A 24,772-nucleotide genomic window follows, 5' to 3' on the forward strand; every position below is an offset into this window, starting at 1 on the left:
ACATTAACTGTTGTCACATTAACTTTAATCTTAAATGTAGCAGCATAAAAATGAAACTAAGATATTTTACAGAAGACTTCCTAGTTAATACATTGAACCAACTTTGCATATCAATTGTTCTGGGAATGTCATATCTTTGGAAGCTTAGTTGTCACAACTCTGCTCTACTTAATATATTAAAGCACAATTGTTTATTGAAAATATCGGGGGAACCAAACGTACCGTAAAATTCATATGAAACGATAAGTTTAGGAAACGTTCAGTCGTTCCAATTACATCCTTGGAATACTGCATTCCTTTTCACAGAGATAAAACGTTAAGTTTTGAAGCTATAACTGCCACGTTTTAACTTGTTCATTTTCCCCCCAAGAAAGAAAACATTGTTCCACTAAAGATCAAATAAAGGCTATTAAACTAAAACTACTGCACTCCTCTTTGAGATATCTCTATTTCAAAAGAATATAAAACATTCCATTTTGAACTGAGGCATGTCTGAATTAAAGTGATAGGGAATTTTTCCTTTGATAAATATAAGTCCTTTCATGTAGTTGTAAGAACTTATTTACTCAAAGACTACTTAAAGACCATTTTCCAGACTTCGACGCAGCCTCAACATTAAAAAGAAATGGTATCTTAATGCATTGCATCAATGTCATTGAAATTAAATTTTTTTTTGACTTAGTATAGATGTCTAAACGCTAAATCTTCTTTCTAAAATGGAATCTTTGGATTTTATGTTATGCCCAAAAACGTGCATTAGACGTTTTCTCTATAAATCTCCCTTTCTAGTGAGAAAAGTAAAACCAAATTCGTCCTAGTTTGCACTGTCATTAAATTGAAAAGAAGATCATTGTAAATGGGTAAAATGTAGAGCGGAGTCTTTAACTCACTGTTTAACCATGATTTTGCATGATGGAGCAGAACTCAGGAGTACTTTACTTGATAATTTTATAACATTGTAATTGATATTGTATTTGTTATATTATGATTCGTATTATGTTATATTGTGTTTAAAATTGTTAGTTACTTCTGTTTTTTACCGTTTATATTTTTAAAGACTGAAAAAGTGTGAAACAGTTGAACAAAAATCAGGCCTTTATGCCCGATAGTACTTTTTAAAAGCGGGTTACGTATGGGTACAAGATGGACACAAATGATTACTCTGATTTTAATTACTTATAACGTTACCATTAATAACTTATAAGTATCATACTTATCAGAAAAATACAAAAGGTTTATTGTTGTACTTAAAACATTCGATAAGGGTTCGAAATTTTTCGTTTCTTTCTTCTTAATAAATGTCCTTTTTGTGTAAGGGAGCGATGTTTAGAAGTTCAACAGCAGCAGCAATCTACGCGATTCCCGTGCAATTGCAGATATTTAGATGATTGGTTCAAATCATATTCAGAAGAAAATTAAATATTTTTGCGCTCACGAAAAAAGTACTAAAATCAGGGTATAATCATCTGTGTCTTACTTGTATAAAACATATGTTTGTGTGTCGGTATACTTCAGGTTAGTTTCAAAATAATGTTTTATTTTTTCGCATTGTTAAATCAGTTTTCATGCTTTGGTATTAAAAATGTGCTCGAGTTGGTACCCAAACAGACATTAGCATATCTACATTCAGTCACGACGTCACTTTGAAACATTACTTATCTTTTGCCTTAAGACTGCATGCTAAGGCTAAAATGTAAGAAAAAAAAAGACTTGATTGCTTTTGCAGTAAGTAAGAATAGAGCTTTTGCAAGTCATTACACAAAATAGCCCAACTGAAATGGATCCATATTCTGCATGCTAGGTGCCAGATCTTATGTGCTACTACAAATGGCCCGTTTAATGAAACAAAAATGCATCTCAGTTTAATCTTTTGGTCCAGCAGTGACTTTTTTCCCTGTGAATGGATCAATTTTGTAAAGAAATGTTAATAAAATTATACATCTAATTTTGAGTATTTCTTTTTCTTATTGTATTATACACTACCCAGCACCAAAAATGCATCCGGCATTTTTTGTTGTCTAATGTTATTTTATTCAAAAATACAGCTTTCCTACTTCAAAACATTTCCGCACTTCCATTCGGACCTCTTTTTCTGTCCATTAAAATGGCGAACAGCTTTTGAAGCAAGGATTAGATCCACCAATAGCAATAACTAAGCGCAGCTCCATTGATTACATTCCGTACGGAATCAATTTTAAGCTATATCCACTATGTCCAACAGGCAGCACATTTTCTCAATTGTTCATCAAGAATCCTTTTTGCTTAACTACTAGAGAAAATTTTAAAAACTTAAATGACTTAGGTTTGGAAAACTGATGTCTTGAATGCGTCTAATTCAAGAGAGGGGGAGTGGGGCTGGTGAAATGTTCATTGAATAACCAATAGCATACCATTTTTTAAAAGGACTATAAAGAAAAAATCTAAGAACTTCATGAAAAATGGAGTTTTGTAAATAATATCCCTCTTTTACTTTCTTCTATATCTAATATATGGTATTGGATTCGTGCAAAATTTCGACGGATTCGAACGTTTTGAGGTGTGCCGAGTTCATTTTGACCATTTTTAGAAAATGTCTGTCTGTGTCCGTATGTGTGTGACCAGTTTTTTTATGGCCGCTTTACAGCAAAAAATACCGCATTAAATCGAACGAAATTCGGTACACATATGTGCCCTTTATGAACTTGTGCCCATTGTGTTTTAGGGCGAATTCCTCCAGGGGGGGGAGCAATGGGACGTTTCTTGAGTTACGCGTGCCTGCTATTCCCCAATCATTAACTGGCGGAATCAAATAAAATTTGGTCCATATGTTGCCTTTAAAAACCAAGGTGCTATCTCAAGAAGTAATCCTACGTTCTGGATGAAATTTGAAATAAATGTGAACCTATATGTAAACAGGCATTGGTTCAATTTTGGCGCCAATCCCTTCATGGGGGGCAGATTTTTTTTTCTTTTTGTGCGAATAAAAATAGTTTTATAAATGCAACAACAAGTCAAGCATGGGAGGGATCAGAGTTCGTAAGAAAGATATCGAATAAAGTTTCGTGATGGCCACGACATACTTGTTTCTCTTATGTATTGTTTTGATCAAAAATGTGTCAAATTTCACGAAAATTAATGTGTCATAAAATTTGGGTAGAAAGCTGCGAAACACGTTTTTCGAAAGCATTTACGATTAGATCGTGTTAACCTTTTTATTTGCTATACACGTAGGTACACACAGGCTCCTGAAGTAGAAACTAAGTGAATTGGAATAAACACCTTTTCTTTAGATAAAACGAAAGTTCTTCATTGCTACTTTAGCTCCTGGCTCAAGAACTGAATTTGTTTACTCCTTTATCTAACTTCTTTTATTTAAGAGAATTGATTTGTAAGTATTCTTTACGGCATAGTGCTCTAGGGGGAATTGAAACGCTCAGAAGAGCTACTTCTCACTGTTTTCGCACCTTTATTGACTCATGTAATTTTAAAAGTAATAATATCTGAAAGCTTTGTGAAAGTACCATTAGATTTTTGTTAAAGTGTGATAAAGATCAACATGGCGTACGTATTGAAAGAATAAAACTACGAGCCATTCTTGCAAAAATAGTAAAAATCATATCGGACACATTTGTATTTTCTTTATACAGTTTGACCACCAATTAATTATAATTTTTTTTTATTGCTTCTCTATTTTTTTGTGCATAATCAAGTTGCAATATTCCTTTGCATATTTAATTGATTAAGGGCTTAGAAATATTTTATTTTGGTACTAGGCTTCAAATCATTGGGAGTTAAAGTGTGTTTCAAGATCACTCTGAAACTGTGACGGAGTCGCAATTGCGAAGGATCCCGTAAGGGATCCAAAACTGCATATGAAAAAACATTTACGTCGGACAAAGGGCCTCCCAGAAATTCATAAATAATGAAAAATATACCAGTCAAATTATGTGTTGCATATAAATATAATTTTAGTAAAACAGTTTGAAAGCATCCCCCTTCCCTTTTTCCCAAACATTTTTTATTTTTATCCCAATCCCAATATTTTCTACGAAATATACTTTCCACTTTATTGCAGACGTTTTGAAAATAATTTAAATACTTTCTCTGAATAAAGACTAATTTGTATGACTTCTACGCTTAGTTAAACACTTTGAATTCTTCCGTAACAACCTCCTACTCCAACTTAAGAAAAATAAATAAAGGATTAATTGAGAGATAAAGTAACACAGATGAACCAAGGAGCTCCATAAGAACAAAATAACCGGAACGTTCTAAGTTTTCAATGACTTAAAGCACGTATTCCATACTACACGACAATTACACATTCCCCTAAATTTATCATTTTTTTGTTAAATAATTTTATTACGACAACAAAATAAATATTAGGGGAATGCGGGGCAAATTGAAATGGGTAAGATGACTGAGCTTTTCCAAAATGAACAAATCGGAAATTTCTTTTGAAAATTAAGTCTAAAAAAACATTTTATTTCGTAATAAAACTTGCATTATTGAAGCATTATTTTTTAGTTTTGGTAGTAATTTTGAGCCTTCAAAAAAAAAAAAAAAAAAGTACACAATTTTCCCTTTTTTTTTACGGGGCAAAGCGAAAAATGAAATAATTTTCTAATGAAATATTTTCTATTTGGTTATAAAAAGTATTTTTGATGAAATGAATCTGTAAATAAAATTTTGAATGAAAAAATGAAAAGAAAATGGAAGAATAAGAGAATAATTAAATTAATTAATTATTACATAAAGAAAAACAAATGAATGTGTGGAAGAGTGAATGAATAAGAAAATAAATGAATGGATAAATATATAAGTGAATTACTAAATGAAGGAATGTAAGTGAATTAATGTTATAAATGAATACGTAAGTGTTTTAGTAAACGATTAAGTGAGTAAACGAAATAAGCTATTTCACTTTCCCCATCCATTTTACCCCGCACGTACTAGACTACTTGAGAAAAATGTTTCAAATACAAATAAGCTTAATATTAACTAAATTAATACTGCACCACATATTAGAACAGGGGTGCCCACAGGGAGGGATTATGGCAATTTTGGGAGGGAGGGTTGTAGACGAAATTTTTGGAGGAAACAAAAATGCTTAAATTTATTCAATAAGAAATAGTAAGATGCAAGAATAATACTTTTTCGACGCACTCCTTCCAAAATTTAGTAGCATTGAAAAAGAGATTTTTCAATGAAGACAGGATGGCGCGAAATAATCTGTTGCAAAAAATGGTCAGAAGGTTTAATTTCATTTTAATTTATCATGAATTTTTCTGGAACTAGTACAGATCTGTACGATGAACACGTGTGACAGCGATGAAAAAGACGGGGTCGAAAATGGTAAAAATAAAATTTTTTAATTTTTTTTGTAATAATTTTGATCATTATGCTCCAGGCTTTCACTAATTCATTATCCTGAAAAATATCAATAAGAACTCATCTTAAAGTTTTAAAATAATATATGTTTTAACTATTGCTTGGCCAATATCAATATATCTTCTTTACAAACAAGTTTGAGCTTGTGTAGAATTTTTCATATAATTTTACCCCCATGCTTTGTATCATTTTTAAAATTAGTTTTTTTTTGAATTTGGTATTAGATGGTTTTTACTAAACTTTCAATAATGTTTGAATTCACTGATGGAAGTAGAGCAGTTTGATCGTATAATATCTTAACTATTTTTCACAAACTATTTTTACTTTCTTCTATATCTAGTATTCATGACAATCATAGAATTTGTGTGTTTAATAGATGAATCATTTTGACCATTTCCGGAAATATCATGTGAGACCGATTTTTGGTTGTTACCTGTATGCGTGTGTATGACTTCAGTTTCGAAAAGCTTTCAAAAGAATTCCCTTATCATTATTAAAGACTGTCATAAATTTTGTTTTTAAGGCTCGATTTCAAAACAATTTATGCACCAGAGAAGTGAATTTCTTTTTCCAATCCTATTATCGAAAATAATCTACAATAGAGTTTTGGGAAGATCAATTTCAAAAAACTGCTTGTGGACGGCTCCTGAACCTCTCATCTCATTAATATTCCCAAAGATCGCCAAAAAAAATGCCTTTTTAAAGATACAAGTTCGAAAAATTTCTGATGAAGGTCTCCAACCTCCCCTCCTGCTCTCCGCAGTCCTTGCAAACATCTTAAAAATTGGACGTAAAATTCGTTCCTAGGGCTTAAATTCTGAAATATGTTCAGAGAAAAGCTTCCAAGAGCTGCTCCCCCCCCCGCCCCGTCTTTCACAACAACATCGAAGGTTGTCTAAAATTGCGTTTTTATAACATCAATTTAGATAAACTGCCAAAAGATGGCATTCAATTGCGTTTTTAGCACATAAAGCTCAAAAAATCCCCCCCTAACACGATTGAACATTGAAGACAATCTACAATTGGAATTGAAGTTCCGATTTCGAACAACTGCCGCGGAAGAGCCATGGAACTTCAACTCTGCTAATCATTAACAAAGATCGTCTAAAACTACAATTTCAAAATAGTTCCAAGGACCCATGAACCCCCTTCTCCTTATCCTTACTGAATATTGTCTAAAACAGTGCTATTGGAGCTTTGACCAGGGGCGGACTGTCCGCCGGACCATCGGTCCGCGGGCCGATGCGCCCTCCCGCCTGCGTACCCTCGAACACCCTCTGCGCGCCTTCATTTTTTTAAATTTATTTTTTGCACCTTCGGTTTTATTCCCCCATCTCAAACCTGTTTTCTTCCTTCTTTCTTTCTTTATTTTTTTTTTGCCCCTTTTTTTTTGCGCCTTTGCCTTTTTTTTTTTCTACGCCCTGATCTGCCCCTATGCACCCTCTTTTTTTTTGCACCCTTGATCCCGAGCGCTTTTGCTTTTTTTTTTCCAAGCCTGTCAGACTGTTTTTTAAATGCGCTTTCAAAGCTGAGCGCCTTTTTTTTTTTGAAAACTCAAAACTTTGCACCTTCAGATTTTCTTTTCCTTTTTTTTGCGCCCTTGAACCTGTATTTTTTTTTTTTAAATTTTTGTACCCTCAAACCTGTTAGCCTTCGTTGTTTCTTTATGCTCCCTAAAGCCAGTGCGCTTTCGTTTTCTGTTTTTTTTTTTTTGGGGGGGGGGGGAGCTAACGAACTTGTGCACCTTTGTGGCGTCGTCATCGTTTTACTTTTTCTTGCAACTACGTTTTTTTTGTGCGCCTTTTGGAACTCAAGGTTGGCGCCCTCTTGGAGGACCCAGACCGCCCCTGGATTTGACTTCGAAAAATTGCAGCAAAGGGCCATCGAGACCGAACATTACTGATGATCGTCAAAAACTACGTGTTAGAACCACGTTCCCTGGGAGAACTTCGGAAAACTCCCCCTCCTAATATCATCGAAGGTCGGTGAAACTTGCGTTTTAAGAGCTTCAGTTTTGAAACACTGACTGCCTTCTAACAATGCAGAAGATTGCCTACAATCACGTTTTTAAATACTTTAATTTCAAAAAACTTCACACATAACCTAAGACAATCCACAGTTGCATTTTTAGAGGCCTCAACTTCGCAAAATTGCCGTGGGAGGGTTCACAAGCCCCGCTGCCTAACATTACCAAATATCGTCCAAAACAGCGTTTTTAGAATTACAATTTCAAAAAAGTCCCCGCCCCCCCCCCTCGCTAACATTACCAAACATTCAATAAGCTGGCGGTGTATTTCATGTATTACCAAACATTGTCTAAAACTGCGTTTTTGGTGTTTCAATTTCAAAATGTTGCCGCGAGAAGAACACGAAAACTTACCTCTCTAACAACATTACTAAAGATGGTCTAAAACTGCATTTTTAGAACTACAATTTTGAAAAAATTCAAGGCCACAACCACTGAACCCTCTTTTCCTGAAATAATCGAATCAATCTACAATTGCATTTCTAAAGCTTAAATTTCGAAACATTTCCGCGGGAGAGCCAGTAAGCTTCTCCTCACCCGAAACATTGTCAAAGATCGTTTGAAACTACAATTTCAAAAATTTTCCTGGGCGAAAACCCCAAGAAACTTTTGTTTCTGAGTTTATATAAAACTTATCGCCAGGGTTCTTATCGCTTAGATTTAGTAAAGACTCTCTTCCAAAGCAAAAGCTGAATCCACTCTCTGTCTGTTTAAAAATATATTAAGGGAAAAGATGGGATGAGCACATGCTAGAACACATACCTTCCCTCTTAGTTTTTTGCTCTCACGACGACCCTGAGAAATTTAATAGTATCATTATCTTAACTGGGATTTTTATATAACTTAAAAATTTCGCTGAGACAGGCAGCAAATAGAACCAATCTGGTAGCCGCAACACTCAAAAAAGTTCCGAGCAAACGGCAAAACTTCGCGAGATTCTATATTTACTGATTGCTTGTACTTCTATTTGTAGTCGTAAATGAAAGCAGTTCGTTTCTGCTTTTTTTATAACTTTATTTTCCTCAAGCAACTCTATTTCTTGAATTTCTTTAGGATATTATTTTCATTAATTCAGAAAATTATATGAATTTAACTGGCAATTTGTGATCCTAAAAAGTGTTATGTTTAATCTAATATAAAAACAAGAGAGTTAGGATTTGGGGGGGGGGCGGATTGGCACCCCCGTATTAGAAGGTCCCAAAAATTGGTCATAACAAGAACTTTATTATTTTATAACATCAAAAATATTTAATCTTACAACTAATATTACAATAAGAGTATCAGTTTTGGAAAATTGCATGTATTATCATGAGCTTTAATCTTTGGCAGTATTTGTTTCCTGACTAGGATAGACTACATGTGCAACTACATTATTAAAATATTACCAGATAGGTGGAGCCAAATGCAGGGTAAATATTTCACCTTTTTACTTTGCCCCGCTAATTCACTTTGCCCCACATTCCCCTACATTTTCGTAAGTAATTAATCATTTCAGATAGTTACAGTATGCGCTAAATGTGTTTGGGGATTTTATCCAAAAACCTATTTAGTTATTAAAAAATAAATAAATAAATAAATGAAAATTAATTTGAATTCTGAAATTTTGAATTCAAATTATATTTTTCGCAATCACGACAGGACCCTAATCATTAGAGTTATTGTTTCTAGAAACAGATCCTGTCCCTTCAAGCCTGCCCCTCCTCCTGGGTGGTTACGTGTGTATATTTGTGCGTGTGTGTGTGCGAGCGCGCGTGCGTGAATGTGTAGGCTCGTGTGTGTGCGTAGTCTTGTGTGTATGCACTTAGACGCGTGTGCAACGGCGCATGTGTGTGTGTGTAACAGTGCATGTGTGTGTATGTGTGTAACGGCGCGTGTGTATGAGTGTATGTGTGTGAACGTGCATATGTGTAGGACATGGACGCCACTGACCAGGAGAAGCGGAATTCGGTGGACAGTGCTCAGGACAAGAGGAGCCGGTGAGCGGTGGTGCTGCAGCCCTGGTCTTAGCTGAAAAAGGAACCACAACGCCAAGGACCGTCAAATGAGAACAATAAGCAATTGTGATTCCTCAGAAAAAAAAAAGTGAATTGTATTCTATACTTTTCCTTTTGATATATATATACAGGATGTTCCGTTTTAACCTGCAAAAAACCTCTATTTTCGCAACCGTTAGTCCTAGATGCATACTTCCAATTGCAAAAATGCTCAAAATCAGATACTGAGTTAAGATAGTGAAAGTTTAAAGTGAAAATAAAAATGAGTCAAAAAGTACGAAATGTAACTTTTTATACCCCCAGGGGGGCCCTAGGTCCCCTAACATATTTTGGGAAATAATATCCATTGAAGACTTTTACTGACACAAAAAACTTCACATTTGTGCTACCAAAACTCAAGCAGATATTTTAGTTTATAGTTTTAAGGGACCATGCAGAAGATGAGATTGGAACTTATCGCCCTTTCAAAAAACAAGGTACTATTTATATTTTTCATTGCTACTCAAAAATAATTTCAAATGTTATGCCGTGATACGCAAAACAAACTGCAAAACCTCGAACGATTTGAAAAACCACAATCTATGCACGCATATGATTTTAAACACTTGTTAACCGCTGTATTTTGCTCCAAAAGGTGTATTGACGGTGAGTGAAATGTGGTGTAGGTCACAAAACGCTGATTTCATACCTCGGTGAATATTGGTCGTACTAATTTCAAACTTTTTGCGTCGGAATTTTTTTCAATATAGATTATTTCCCAAAATATAATTTAGGGGACCTGTAGCCCTTATAAAAGATAAAATTTTGCATTTTTTGACTCATTTTTATTTTCACTTCAGACTTTTAGTATCTTAACTCTACTTCTGATTTTGAACATTTTTGCAATTGGAAGTATGCATCTAGGGCTAACGGTTGTGAAAATAAAAGTCTTGCAGGTTAAAACGAAACACGCTGTATATTTGTCAAGGAACTGTTGCCATGCATTTAATTTGCTGTTAATATTTATGAAAAATCTAAAACCTCTTGTAATAAGCTACAGTTTACATTTAGTGCAATGCGTTTATTTTTACACTTTCAAAGTTGTTCACGGCGGAAATAAATGTTCACCATTTTGTTTGCGACCCGAATGGATATCATTTTAAACTTCGCTTCCAGTTCCCAATAAAATTTACAATCTGTTACGAAACAGACGATGTGTGAGAAAGAGCAGAGACTGCGTTTATAAGCAGATAAACATACATTAGCTACTGTTTCACATTTTTCTTCTCTCGGATAGGCGAAAAAAGATTCCATGCGAGAAAAAAAGCTATTTTTCTCTTTCTCTTCTTGTGATCACCCGATTCAATTTGTAAGGAAAATCTAATAAATTGCTCATAACTCCGATATCTTTCTCGGAAGGCAAGAAATATGAGTTTTGTTTGAAGTAAAAAGTATGTCGGATGGAACAAGAAGTGTAATGTTTTTAAAGCTTTTTTTGATAAATTCCAGTACAATAGAGACGAAGTTTTTTTAATTGAAATAGGAGAATTCAAGTACATTTAAGTGTTAACGCGTTACACATTAGCTCATGAAGCTTTCCATTAGCTTTCCAGAATTTGTTAGAAAAATAATGAAAAAAAAGGATAGTGAAAATGAATGAATGAATTGAAAAAAGTAATTGTGATAAATTTAATTTCACAGTAACCAAAATTTATGTACATTTTGATTTCTTTTCTTTACTAATAATACAGCTGAAAGTCTGGATCTCTTTGACGTGCATAGCGCGTAGACCGTTCTGCCGATTTTCATGAAATTCGGCACAGAATAAGTTTGTAGCATGGGAGTGTGCACCTCGAAGCTATTTTTCGAAAATTTGTTTCTTTTTCTATTCCAATTTTAATAACATTTTACCGAGCAAATTACCCTTACATGGGCGAGCAAATGAACATTAGGGTGGCCCATAGCTATAGGACATTTTTCGAAAGTTAAAATTTCATTGCTCCCACCCTCTTTTCTTGTTTCAATGAATTAGAAACAGGCTGCACAAAATTTCCCTTCACTTGGACAGTTTCTAGGAATGCCTCAATTGCCTTGAAGTTCAACCAGCCCTAGAAATTAAGCAAAATGTTTTACAAATTACGTTTTTTTCAATAACGGAACAATTTCTAGAGCAAAAATACATATTTTTATGTCAAATAATTTCTAAAGAACCAAAACAAAGTGTGATGAACAAGCGAATGTTGAACATAAGTTTTTCGTAGGGGAGAGGAGGGCACAGTGAGAAGAAAAATATTGTTACTAGTTCCGTGCAGTTATTAGGCAAATATCGATTAACACCGTATACTCAAAGGTCAATCACGTATTCACATCAGTATACGCAAAAACACAGCGCAAGGCTAAAACTCACTTTTCAAAGAAAGAACTAAAACGAGACTAACTCTTCCCGCCGACGGATGTGACTGTTTATAAATCGTACAGAAGTTTCCCCAAAATTCGAAATTCTTCTCGATGTTTTCTTTTTATTCCATGCACAAATCTTAGCGTGCAGATATGGAGGGACCGTATACTTCATTCGAATGTAATGGGGTTTTATATTCATTACAAGAAACTATTTTCAGGTTACGATACTAAAATAAGCTTAGATGAAAAATAATGGAATATACGCCAAATTTAGCTAGATTACAACAGATTAATCATAAAAATAATTAATATTTACAGAATTTGTAACATTGCCCCCTCCCTAAGAACTGCGCGTCCCGGGCAGTACAATCCCCAGAAAGGATGCCAAACTTATGTCACAAGTTTACAAATACACACATTAAATAACCAGTCAGACACAGGAAACAATAATAAGAAATATTGCTAAACATTAAAAGCAAAAATTATCTACAAGTTTTATGTTATCAACCATGGTTGTTTACGTAATATTCATGAACTATGGCCATAGTATGGGGCTAACCGATCATAATGTACAACCCTAGGTTTTGCATTAGGTGATTTTTGGATCCTCACTACGAGTCGCTTAAGGACTTTTTGGGTCCATCCCAATGCAACTGCAATTTGGGGGAAAGACCTTTCCGTCGGATGAGATTCCATAACCAAACCTTGTCGCCTTCGTGGAATTCATGTCCAGTGGACTTTGTGTCGTATCGGATCTTCATCTTCTCCGCCGCGATGTTGATTCGCTCTCGTGCGAAGTTATGAACGTCTTTCAACCGGGCCTGAAGATTCTCGATATACTCCTCGTGCGATGAAGGCGCATCCGGAGGGCGACCGAAGACGATATCCCAAGGTAGCCGAAGCTCTCGTCCGAAGAGCATCTGAGATGGGACATATCCGGTAGTCTCGTGGACAGCACTGCAGTAGGAACAAAGGTAGCTTCTTGTCCCAATCCTGTTGATTTCTGGAGACTATAAGCGAGAGATTATTTAGGATTGTGCGGTTAAATCTCTCTACCATGCCGTCCGATTGTGGGTGTAGTGTTGTTGTCCTAGTTTTCTCAATTCCGAGAATTTGACATAGGCCCTTAAACACAGCAGAGATGAAATTCCTCCCTTGGTCGGAATGAATCTGCAAAGGTGTTTCATATCTCGAGATCCAATGCTGGACTAGAGTCTCTGCTACGGTGGTAGCTTCTTTATCTCGAATAGGATATGCTTCCGGCCATTTGGTGAAATAGTCGATGGAAACAAGGATGTATTTGTTTCCATCAGCAGTTCTTGGTAGAGGACCCAGGATGTCGATCCCGACTCGTTCGAAAAGGAGCTCCAACGTTGTACAGATGTAGCTTCCCTCGACTTCTTTTCTTCGGTCCTTTACGGGCAGCACAGGCGTCGCAAGAACGGCACCATTTCTCCACGTCATCTTTCGCCTTGCTCCAGAAGAAGCGCTCTCGAACTTTGTTGAGGGTTCTCAAGACGCCAAAATGTCCTCCAGACGCACAACTATGTATTTCCTTCAGAACATCTGAAATCCTTGATTGAGGAAGTAGTAACTGCAATCTAGATGTTTTGCCATTGTCAGATTCACATTTTCGGTACAGTACGCCGTTCCGTAAATGGAGTGAGTTCAATAAAGTCCAATATCTTTTTGTTACAGGACTGAAGATGGAAGCGTTCTGCCAGATAAGTCGCCGACTGTCACTTTTCATGAACTCTAAAATTCGCTTTATGTCCGGGTCTTCAAGTTGGTCCTTTCGAATTTGGTCGTCACTCCATGGATCAGGTTCTGATGATGTTGAAGTCACTATCACCTGCTAGGGAGTAGGGTTAGTCGTTCCGTACTGTTTCTCGATTCGGGAGCAATAGTGGCAGTTCTCAGGACAAGGTCTCGTTGTTAAAGTGTTTGCATTACCGTGAAGCAACCCTTTTCGATGCTTGATCTCCATGTCATATTCCCGGAGCCGTTGTATTCACCTGGCTATCTGGCTTTCCGGATTTTTGAAGTTCAAAAGCCAAGTTAACGAGGCATGATTTGTCCGAAGCAGAAATTTTTGCTAGTAGAGGAATTAATGGAAGTATTCTACAAATATAACTATGGCCAGCAACTCCTTTCTAGTGACGCAGTAATTTCGCTCCGACTTTGGTAAGCATTTGCTCCAGTAAGCAATGACATGTTCGTTGCCGTCCATTTCTTGGGATAAAACAGCTCCGATGCCCTCGATGCAGGGCCGATCCTAGGTTGTCGGCCGCCCGTGTGCAAACCCCTAATATGCCGCCCCTCAAGAGTAATTTGCATAATTTGACTAATCTTTGACGTCCATATAAATATTTCTTCAAATTTCTGTATCAAGTTCTAATTTAAAAAAGAAAAAAACAAAAAATCAAGAATGGCGAACTTATAAAAAGGAAGAAAAGTTTTATAATAAGAAACTACTTAGGTACAATTTATATCTTTGAAGAAAGTAATAGATACCAAAATTTACTAGTCGTAAAAACTCATTTTATAGTCTGTCTTCGGTGACAGCAGAGAAAGGACGGAGAAGGGATGCTCCCAGAAAATTATCGAAATTGGCGTACGAAAAATAGTTTTAAGAATCTTTGGTGGTGTTTGGTTGCAAGGAAAAAAGAGTCGGGTATATTCAAGGTGCATGAGAAAATTTTCGAAATTGACGTCAAATATCGCAATTTAAGGAACTTTTTCGAGACTTCAGGGGAAAGGAATGTTGGAGTTCTTCCCTAAAATTCTTTCAAAATTGAAATCAATTTGAAGCTATTTGTTGTGACCGTAGCATAGGAAAGATCGGCGTTCTTCCTGAAAATTTTCCGAAACTGAAGTTTTAAACAAGCAGTTTTGAAAGTTTTCGAAATTGAAGTTTAAAACGCAAATGTAGGCTATCTTTGGTGACGGTAGAGGATCTGGCGGCTTTCCTCCGTACTTTCTTGGCACTATTGTTTCAAAAACCCATTTTTGGCTATATTTGAAAACGATATGGAAAACATGAAAATATTCCGAACCGAAATATTTTTCAGAACTAAAATCCATTTTAGGCTATTTTTGGGAAGGAAGGGTTTTGGATCTCCCAAGCGGATAGTTCTAAAAGCGCAATTTTATGCTATTTTTGGTGACGTTAACAAAACTAGGAAGTTTCAGCGGATCTTTCGGATATTATTCGATTATAATATCTGAAAAACACAACTATAGACTTTTGTCCACCTCACTTCGACGATTGATGGGTATATATGTCCTAGCGCAGTAAAAATTTACATAAGTCATGCAATTCTCCTTCAGAGTTTTTAGAAATTGAAGTCCCAAAATCGTATTTTAGGCATTGTTTGATAACGATAGGACAAAAACCAAGCGGGGGTACAGTATTCCCCCACGAACTGTTTTTTTTTTGAAACTGAAGTCAATTTCAAACTAAGGGAGTGAGATTAAAGGCCAATCTAAAGACGCTAATTGAGACTATCTTTGGTAGTAGTGTTTAGGAATGGATTTTGGGGCCCGCCATCGCAAAAATTTCAAAAAAGGAATACGAAAAATATCATTAAGCAATTTTTGATGACATTAAGAAGGGTTGCCGTCTGAAAACACATTTTGGATTTTAAAGCCAACATTTTCAGGCTATGTTTGATTAAGTTAAGGTGGAAGGAGTGAATCAGAGATTTAACTGGGTCCTTAAGATTGGTGGTTCAAACAGCAAAATTTTCCGAAATTAAAGTCCTAAAAACGCAATTTTAAGCATTCTTTAGTCTCGTTAAATAAGTCATGGCATTCTTTTGGATCTTCGTTTTGGAGCTACGTTTAAATTTACTACCCGGGACAAGAGCCCTGATCTGAAACCGGGCAGTTCATTCGTGATTTTAATTCTAAAAAAATGTTCTAAAGGGGGAAAATTAAAAAAATTTAGTTCGTCATTGATATATGTTTAACTCTCAGGGGAGTCGCAATTTTCCACTGTCTCTCCACGCATCCGCAATTCTTGAAAACAGAATTTGTTGTTTGAAATGCTTGCGAGAGTATCTAATCAGTATAGGATTTTTTAAATATAATATATAAAATATGTCTTCATTGTTTAGGTCTATAAAAGCTTGGTGGTAAACATTAGCGGCCGCCCTGGGTCCTGGCACCCTTTCATGCTTCAGGAGGGGACCTTTTCCCTCATCTCTCCTCCCTTGTATCCATGCTTGATTACCGGTTCTGTCACAAATTTTGCAACCAAATTAAGCATGTGTGTAAAGAGTAGATATTAATGGACAATAAACCAACACCATGTTCCCTAACAATCTATTTTTAATAAACTATGCTATGCTGTCGGCAAATCGGCTCTTACTTTGATAATTGAACATTTAAAATTCAGCATATTTACTTGTTTTATTGTAAGTTATCTTGTGAGAAATTCTTGAGGAATCTTGCTTGATTAAAAAAAACTGTGATGCGGCCTGCGGCCGCCCCTTGCTTTGGCCGCCCTTGTGCGGTGCACAACCTGCACACCTGCTAGGATCGGCCCTGCCTCGATGCTCGCATCAGTATCGAGGATGAAGGACATTCCAGGCTGAGGATAGGAGAGAATAGGCGTTGATGTTAAAGCCTCCTTCATTCGTAGAAATGCATCTTCGCATACTTTGGACCATTCAAACTTTTGCTTGCTCTCCGTCAGTTTATGCAAAGGTCGTGCAATGTTGGAAAAACCCTTCACAAACTTCCTGTAGTACGTGCAGAGATCCAGGAAACTTCACAGCTGATGGACGTTTTTGGGACGGCTCCAACTCTTGACAGAAGATACCTTTTCTGGATCGGTTTGTACATCCTCAGAATAAATGATGTGACCAAGGCAGTTCAGTTCTCGGTGGAACAAATTACATTTGGACGGGCTTACTTCAGATTGGCTTCCTTAAGCTTTTGCAGCACCTTCTTAAGATAAGCCAGATGTTCTTCGAAAGTGCGTCCCACTATGATGATATCGTCTAAGTAGACCAGACAGGATTCGTAGGAGAGTCCTCTTAAAACTGTCCCCATAAGACGCTCGAACGTAGCTAGTGCATTGCAGAGGCCGAAGGGCATCATTTTAATTTGCCATAAGCCTTGTCCAGTCGTAAACGTCGTCTTCTTTTGGTCATCAGGGTGTATCTCTACCTGCCAGTAGCCGCTCTTCAAGTCCAGGGTCGAAAACCACTTGTGTCCGGAAAGAGTGTCCAAGGTATCGCGTATTCGTGGAAGAGGGTAGCTGTCTTTCTTGGTGATTTCATTCAACCGTCGGTAATCGACACAAAATTTGGTGGAGTCATCTTTCTTTTGGAACAAGACGATGGCAGAAGCCCAAGGACTGAACGAGGGTTCGATGATGTCATTCTCCTGCATCTCTTTCAGGAGGGTCTCAACCTCTTCTTTCTTTGCGAACGGTAGTTGTCTTGGATGCTGCTTAATAGGGGGAAGTCCTCCAGTGTAGATCCTATGCTACGTTAAATTCGTACGGCCAACATCCTCCGATGCAGATGAAAACAGATGCTTGCAGTCGTCCACCAATTGTTCCGCAGCAGTTCTTTGATCTTTCGATAATGGCGCACTCCCAATTAAGTTCGTTGTCAAGGACTCAGAAGGCACAGTCTCAGGGGAATTGATTCTTCTAATGATGCAGTTTACTGCTGTACCCCAAGTTGCCAATACTTCACCTTTCCAGTTATTCCTTGACCTTTCACTCACGTTGGCGAACCTCACAGGAATTACATCCTTAGAAAGATCCACAAGCGTAGATGCTACCAGCACTCCTTTTGGATTATTGCTTAGGTTAGGATATTCGATGAGGCTAAATCGAAAACTATTGCTTTATTTAATGGAGCCAGGTATGAATGATTGTTATCTTGAGGGAATCGATAAACCTGCTTGGGCTATTATTTGATGAGCGGATTTTACATCCTTTTCTGCGTAGAAAACGGCTATCTCTTCTCTCATCGAGTGCCGCTCTTTAGTCTTAAAGTCAATGATAAAGTCACATTTTTGTAGGATGTCCAATCCAAGAATGAAGGAGTCCGTGATATCAGCAACAAATGCCGTATGATGGTAAGTGGTATTCCCGAACACTATTTCCAAGTCCATTTTACCTTTAGTCTCGATTTTGTCACCTGTCACAGTTTGGAGACTTACGTTGACGATGTCCACAAAAGTTTCAATCCATATTCGCCAGCCACATCTGTCCTAATAATGGTTACATTGGCTCCTGTGTCGACAATAAGCTTGCAGGGCGATCCATTTGCATACCCGCAAATGAAAAGTTCATTACTGCCACTACTAGTAGAGGAAATCTGCAGAGCTCTGGTGGTGGTGATTTCCCTTCCTCGCGTAGCTTGGCGAGCCGGACAACTCCTTCGCTGGTGACCTTCACTACCGCATTTCCAGCACTTATGCTCCTGTTTCTTTTGGGCTGTTATGATGTTCAGATGTCTTGCCAAGTCACCAGTTATCTCTTAAGTTCAGCAAGTTGGGACGACCTGGAATCAGACTCATCCGCTTCCACAGTCCGGATTGGATGGCGATCCACTCGGGTTGCTTTTTGAGCTGCCTTGTATTCCATCGCATACACTAAAGAATATTTCAGGTCGTTTACATCCGCCATCCGAACGGCCTTTTGGATTTCAGGATCCCGAACTCCGTCGATGAAATAGTTAAATGCCAGGTTGTCTCGAACATCTGCAGGACAATCGCAAAAAGTCAGATGAGACAGTCTCTCGACGTCCGCTGACAGCTCTTGCAGGGATTCTCCTGTTTTATGGAAACGGGATTTCAACTGGAGTAGACTGAAATTTTTCTGGCACTTCTCACCTAAGCGAAGCTCTAACGCAGATGTGAGGGCGGTGAAATCTAGGCGTTAGCTATCCGGAAGAGTCTGTAGAATGTCCGCTGCGTCACCTCTCAGGGATGCTGCAAAAGGGCAGGCCTTTGTAACTGAGTCCCATTCATTTGCTTCGGCAACTATTAGGAACTGGGTCTCTTACACTTGCCACGAGGATTTGCCTTCAAATGTGGCGAGCTTAATTGAAGGTCGTGTAGCTGAAGGTACAAAATCACCAGCACCGCTTTCAGATGTCGCCAATTTCCTTTCCAGGTCTTTAAAGATCTCTTCTTTAAGTAGATGAAATTTTCTATCTTCTTTTTCAAATTTATTTTATACAGCAATGAATCGGCCTTCAACGGTACTCAATTTTTCTTCAATTTTTCTTCGATTTTGTTTTCCACTGTGATAAATTGGTCTTCAACTGCCTCAAATTTTTCTTCAATAGCATCAACTCGATGCTCTATGTCACTAAATTTATTTTCTATCACAGTCTTTACCGAAGTAAGGTCATTTCTAATTTCTTCTTGGTTAGAAGTTAAGTCATTTTTCAGCACCGTTAAATCACTTTTCAATTGTTCTTGATTTGCCGACATACTTGCAGTCAGATCCCTTTTTAATTGTTCTTGATTAGCTGCCATATCATGCTTCACAGAGTTGATTGCATCAAGAAGTTGCTTTAATTGATCATCCATTGCGGGAGTAATCGCCATGAAATGTCCAAGTCTAGGTAGTCTTCAAGATTAAATGTCCAAGGTTATACAGATTATTTCAAGAAAGTCCTGAAGAAGCCCCCCGTTGGATACCAATTGTTACGAGTTCAGTTGCAACTTCTAACTTTCTTTAAATGTCGACACAGTTCTCGAGAAAACACAAGAGATTTATTTACAATCATGTACAAGAAATATCGTTAGCAACTACTAAATTAACCATAGCAATTAGGCAAATATCAAATAAAGCCGTAAACTCAACGGTCACACACGTATTTACATCAAAATACGCAAAAACACAGCGCAAAGGCTAATACACACTTCCAGCTGAACGCTGAAAACGAGACTCCACAGTTAGAAATCAAACTAACTGACTCTTCCATTCACAAGACGTCCGGCGTTATATACCCAGCGAAGAAACACCCAGAAAATCCTACAACAATCTTCCAATTTCTCGAATTTTCTTTCATTTCACAAATGGGGGGCCGTATACTTCAAGCGAATGTTAGGGGGTTGTATGTATATTATAAGGAACTATTTACGAGTTACGTTGCTAAGAAAATTTTAGATGCAAGATAAACGCCAAATTTAGCTAGATTACAACAAATTAATCATAAAAATGATTACTATTTATAGAATTTGTAACAATATTTTTCCAAGACACTGAAGACTAGTTCGATTAATGTTAAGTAAGAAAAGATCGTTAGATCTTCAGTATTATGCCCAAACGCTTCTGAAACAGCGACCAATATGTAAATTTCATGTCTATTATTGATACTTTAGAAGAACGAGAAATAAAAACTGCAATATACTTCACGTTTCTGTTCTTACTTGTAATGGTTATGTCACTGCTGTAATAGTTGCTGGTGTTTGCTTATGAATCACAGGACTGTCACTGTTGTCAAAAACCATCACTGCTTGGGTTACTTGAAACTAAATCATGAGTTGTTTTTACCACAAATAGGGAAGTTTTCGATTTTTCAATTTTATTTTTATATGATAGAGTAACATGTATGAACATCATAGGTGAAATTTTTTTACGATATGATAAGTGGTTTTTTTAAAATTAATTTTTAAAGTTCAAGCGCTTGTGACGTCAAATGGCATAGGAAGTGACGTCATGCGCTCTTCCGATACGGGAGAAGCCGAAGGACATGCAGTTGGCTTCGAAGACGAAACGTAAAAGGCTTATCTCCTCGCATTTAACTCCTCGCGCTTCTGGAACATTAAATCTCTCATCCTCTCGGAAATATTCGAATATTATAATTGATGTTACATGAGGAAGATTATTTAGATTGTGCTTTAGCGAATCCGGCCTGCATAGTGTGTTCAAAAGGATTATTAAATTTCTAAAAAATAAAAATATCAGCGCGCTCAAAATGTCCGTACGAAAACAAGGGATCTTCGGCGGAAGGCTGCCCATTAGTGCCCTGTGACGTAAGCTCGTGACGTTTCAGAAGAGCGCACTTTTGCGCGTAGATTTTTAAAAATTCATTAAAAATCAATCACGGTGTTTTAAAATTCGGCGATGGTGAATTTTTTAGTTTTGAGGGTCAATTAACAATATCCAACAGTCAAAATATGAACATTTAATAGGTTGCAACTTCCCTATTGTCATTTCATTTCTGCACAAGTTCGTTTCTTTAGATCAACTTCCTTCTTTTCTCATCAATTTCCCCCCCTTCTTTTTGTGTTTCTTTTTCAGCACCAATCATGGAGCCCTGGAGTCCTTTTTGCTCTGAAGAACTAGAATTTCCTATCCTCTTCATTTTTGATCTCTATCAAAGCATTTGCATGCACAATGTCGAAGAGATTGTCCATAATTTCAGATCTCATCCCTCAAAAAGATCTCTTCTCCCTATTTTTAGCTGGAGTTCGAGAAGAAAATCCTGCAACTATTTCTATGAATCATGGAGTTTTTGACTAATTTATCAATTCAGTAGTCTTTTCTCCGTGCATTTTACCAGAAAACAGAAATTTCTTGAATCTCTAACGCATTACATTTTTTGTCATACTTACAACTTTAGATTGTAAAAAAAAGATGTTTGAAACTTGCCTGTTTGACGGTATCTTCTTCTAGTAATTTGTTTGGAAATACACAACCGAGAAGATCAGTATAAAAATCACTTCTTAAATCTTTTGAAGAGTTACTGGAATACGTTGGTGCAATTTTACAAGTCTAGGTTGATCATCACAAAAGTCAGGCAAAAGTAACCAGCAGCACAAACCACTCGTCAGTGAAAATTATTGATAAAAGACAATGCTGCACTTGGTTAGGAAACAAGTGAAAGATGCAAATTTTGTAAAAATAGAGTTACTGCACAAACCACTTTCGAATAAAAATTAATGATACAGGAAATGTTATAAGTAAATAAATGATGCACATTTCATAAAAATAAAGTTACAAATTAAGTTTACCTAATCATTTAAAAATGATTATGGATTTATTTCATGAAAAGAAACATGTATTACCTTTCATAATAGAATCGGGAAATATCAAGTGTTTTCTCACATTCAATTAACAAAAGCAAATGCCATTTAATGGAAAACACTGCATGCTAACAACGTTCATAAAACTTAAGATATACTTATAACTAATTTGAAAATCATTCATAAATTTATGTGTTCTTACAAAAATAATTCAAATAAAAACTAACCGGGAAACTTCCGTGATATTTTTTCAGAAATAATTGCAGCAGCCTGAAACGCCGAGCTTTAGAAAAAGCTTCGTCGCCTATAAAGAAGCATGGGCAGGAATCGGAATGATATACTACGTCACAGGAGAAGGCAGTTTGAGTAAAAAACACTTGTAACAGGAAATAAGGCATCAAAAACGCAAATCTGACAGGTTTTTTTATTTGAAAAATGATGAAAAAAATCTTTCGGCGAAAATTCGATAATATCATGCAGTTTGAGGCACCCCTTAAACATATCCGATTAAGCTAATATTTTGCACACATCATTTTATTGTCCATTGAAACAAAACTGGGGAGTGAGAGCTAACTTTTAAAAAAAGTTGAAAATAAGGGCCACCCTAATGAATATAGCAAATTGGCCATAAATTCAATAGCCATTATTAGTAAATATACATTCGAGCCAAATGACCTTTTAATTTCCTACTACGGGCAAAGCTGTGAGGATACCGCTGGTTAAGAATAAGACTTAAGGGGGCCCGGGATACATTTCGAAAAAAATTATTAAACAGCTCGGAGTTTTGAAACTTTTTGCACTGATTCACTATCTATTTAACAAGCAAAATCTTAACATAAATATTAATTTTTTTCATTAAAATTTAATTTAAAAAATGGTTGCTTTAAATCGCAAAAACTTGAAATATTTTTGAACAATTTTCAATTTTTTTTCAAAAAATTATGCACAAATGTCTAATCTTTACTTTTATTCGGCAATTCAATAAAAATAGAAAATATTTGAGGAAAAATGTTGAAAAATTCTAAGATTCTTTTTTTTTTTAAAAAAAAAGCCTATTTTACAGTAAGCTTTTTTTTTTTTTTTTTCAAATTTGTCGAATAAAAATTAAAGAACACTGTTTGAAAAAGATATGCTCCAAATTCATGGCTTTAAATTTAACAGCTCTTGACAAAAAATCGGGAAAAATTGCATCATGAAGAAACACGCGTTTAATGTTTCAAAGTAAAAAATAATATTAATTAAATGCATGCAACAGAATTAATTATATCTTTCGCTCTTATTAAAATAGAAACAAGATTCAAATGACATTTTATGCAGAAAAAAACGGAGAATTTTTTTTAATGATAAAAAACGGTTTTTTTTTTGTCCTGGGCCTTCTTAATAACGGACATTCTTGTGGAGAGTAAACATTTAGTAAAATTAGTACCGTTGGATGTGCTAGCGTTAATTTTAAAATAGAAATAGGAAAAAAAAAAAACTATTTTATCAATACAGTTCAAGGAGTTTTAGCAAAGTGCAAATCTGTTCGTTAAAAACGAATTTTTTTTTTTAAATAGAGGCAATGTAAAAAGTATAGTTACCGTATTTCCCCGCGTTATCTGGCAAACCGAAAAAAAGCGAGGTTGACCAACCTCGAGGGAAATTCGATTTTTCCGGCATGCCGGATAATTTGAAGTTTATTTTGCAACAAAACAGAAGTAAATTCTCCATTCAGTTAAAATCAGAAAGCAAACCACTGTAAGGAAAAAAAATAAATAAATCCCCAAAGTAACCTTGTTTAAAAAAAAAAAAAAAATGTGTATTGCATATAATATGTGCTTGTTATTTATGGTAAGTCATTATTAAAGGATTTAATTATATGCCAATAAAGTAATCAATTCAGAACCAATCATCGTTACTGTGATTTGTTCATAATTGTTTTAAATAAATTGTTTTAGGCTCCTTTTAGAGAGGTAAGTTTAATGTTTACTTACTGAATAGCTGTGGTAAATTCTGTAGCACTGGTTTAGGGGCGGTAACTTACTGATTAAATGTTTGCTTAGTTTTGATTTCATTTTTATAAAATTATTCGTTATTAAACAAGATTTTTCTTGTTAAAATAACAAATGACATTGTTATTAAATATTTAAAAAAATTTAACTGTTTATTAATACAAATGGGTCATGCTTCAAAAACTGTTATTTTTTTCTGTCACACGCCTTTTATTGTAAAACTTTTATGGAATAACTCAATTAACAATGCTTTTTAATTTCATCTAAAATTTCTCACCTCGGTGGCACGTCATACACCTTGTGTGACTGTTTATGTTGCTTAATAACTTATTTAATTAAAAGTATATACTTACTTATTGATTATTCCTTTCACAAGTGTCTCAAATACTAATTGTTTAAGCATATTTAATTTTTTAGTTTTGTGTTTTAGTTCGTTTTAGTAGGACGAGAAATCATGTTACACAATTAATTCTCACCTCCGTTACCTAAGCACAAAATGCCATTCCTCATTAACACGTGGCAGGAATGACATCAAATTTTATTTTCCATGATACAAGGGACAACTTTGTTTATTTTCAGCCATAGTTGAAGTTGTGATATTTTTATTGAAAAACAAGAAGATAGATTTTGCTTTAAAAACTTAGTGTGGTTATTCTGACTTCTCACCTCCGTGAACTTAAATTTCAGGGATGTAAATTAATGTAAAAAAAGAAGTGAACATGTTTTCATTTGCTTAACATGTGCAGATTGTAGCAACCAAGAAAAAAATATTCCCTTAAAAATGTATCTATTAGGCCTATATTAATAGAAACTCACCTCCGTGAATCTCACCTGCGTGACAGAACTTATCAATGTCATTATTTCTGAGGTGAAAATAAATGATGGAGGAGAAATACACACATAAATACTAGGCATTTTGCGAAAATTATAGACCCCCAGTATATCCTCAAATTTACTAAGTTCTATTTTTTAACATACATTTGGAACTTCTAACTAAGCCGCAC

This window comes from Uloborus diversus, chromosome 1 (genome assembly GCF_026930045.1).
Source record: "Uloborus diversus isolate 005 chromosome 1, Udiv.v.3.1, whole genome shotgun sequence".
Taxonomy (NCBI): Eukaryota; Metazoa; Arthropoda; class Arachnida; order Araneae; family Uloboridae; genus Uloborus; species Uloborus diversus.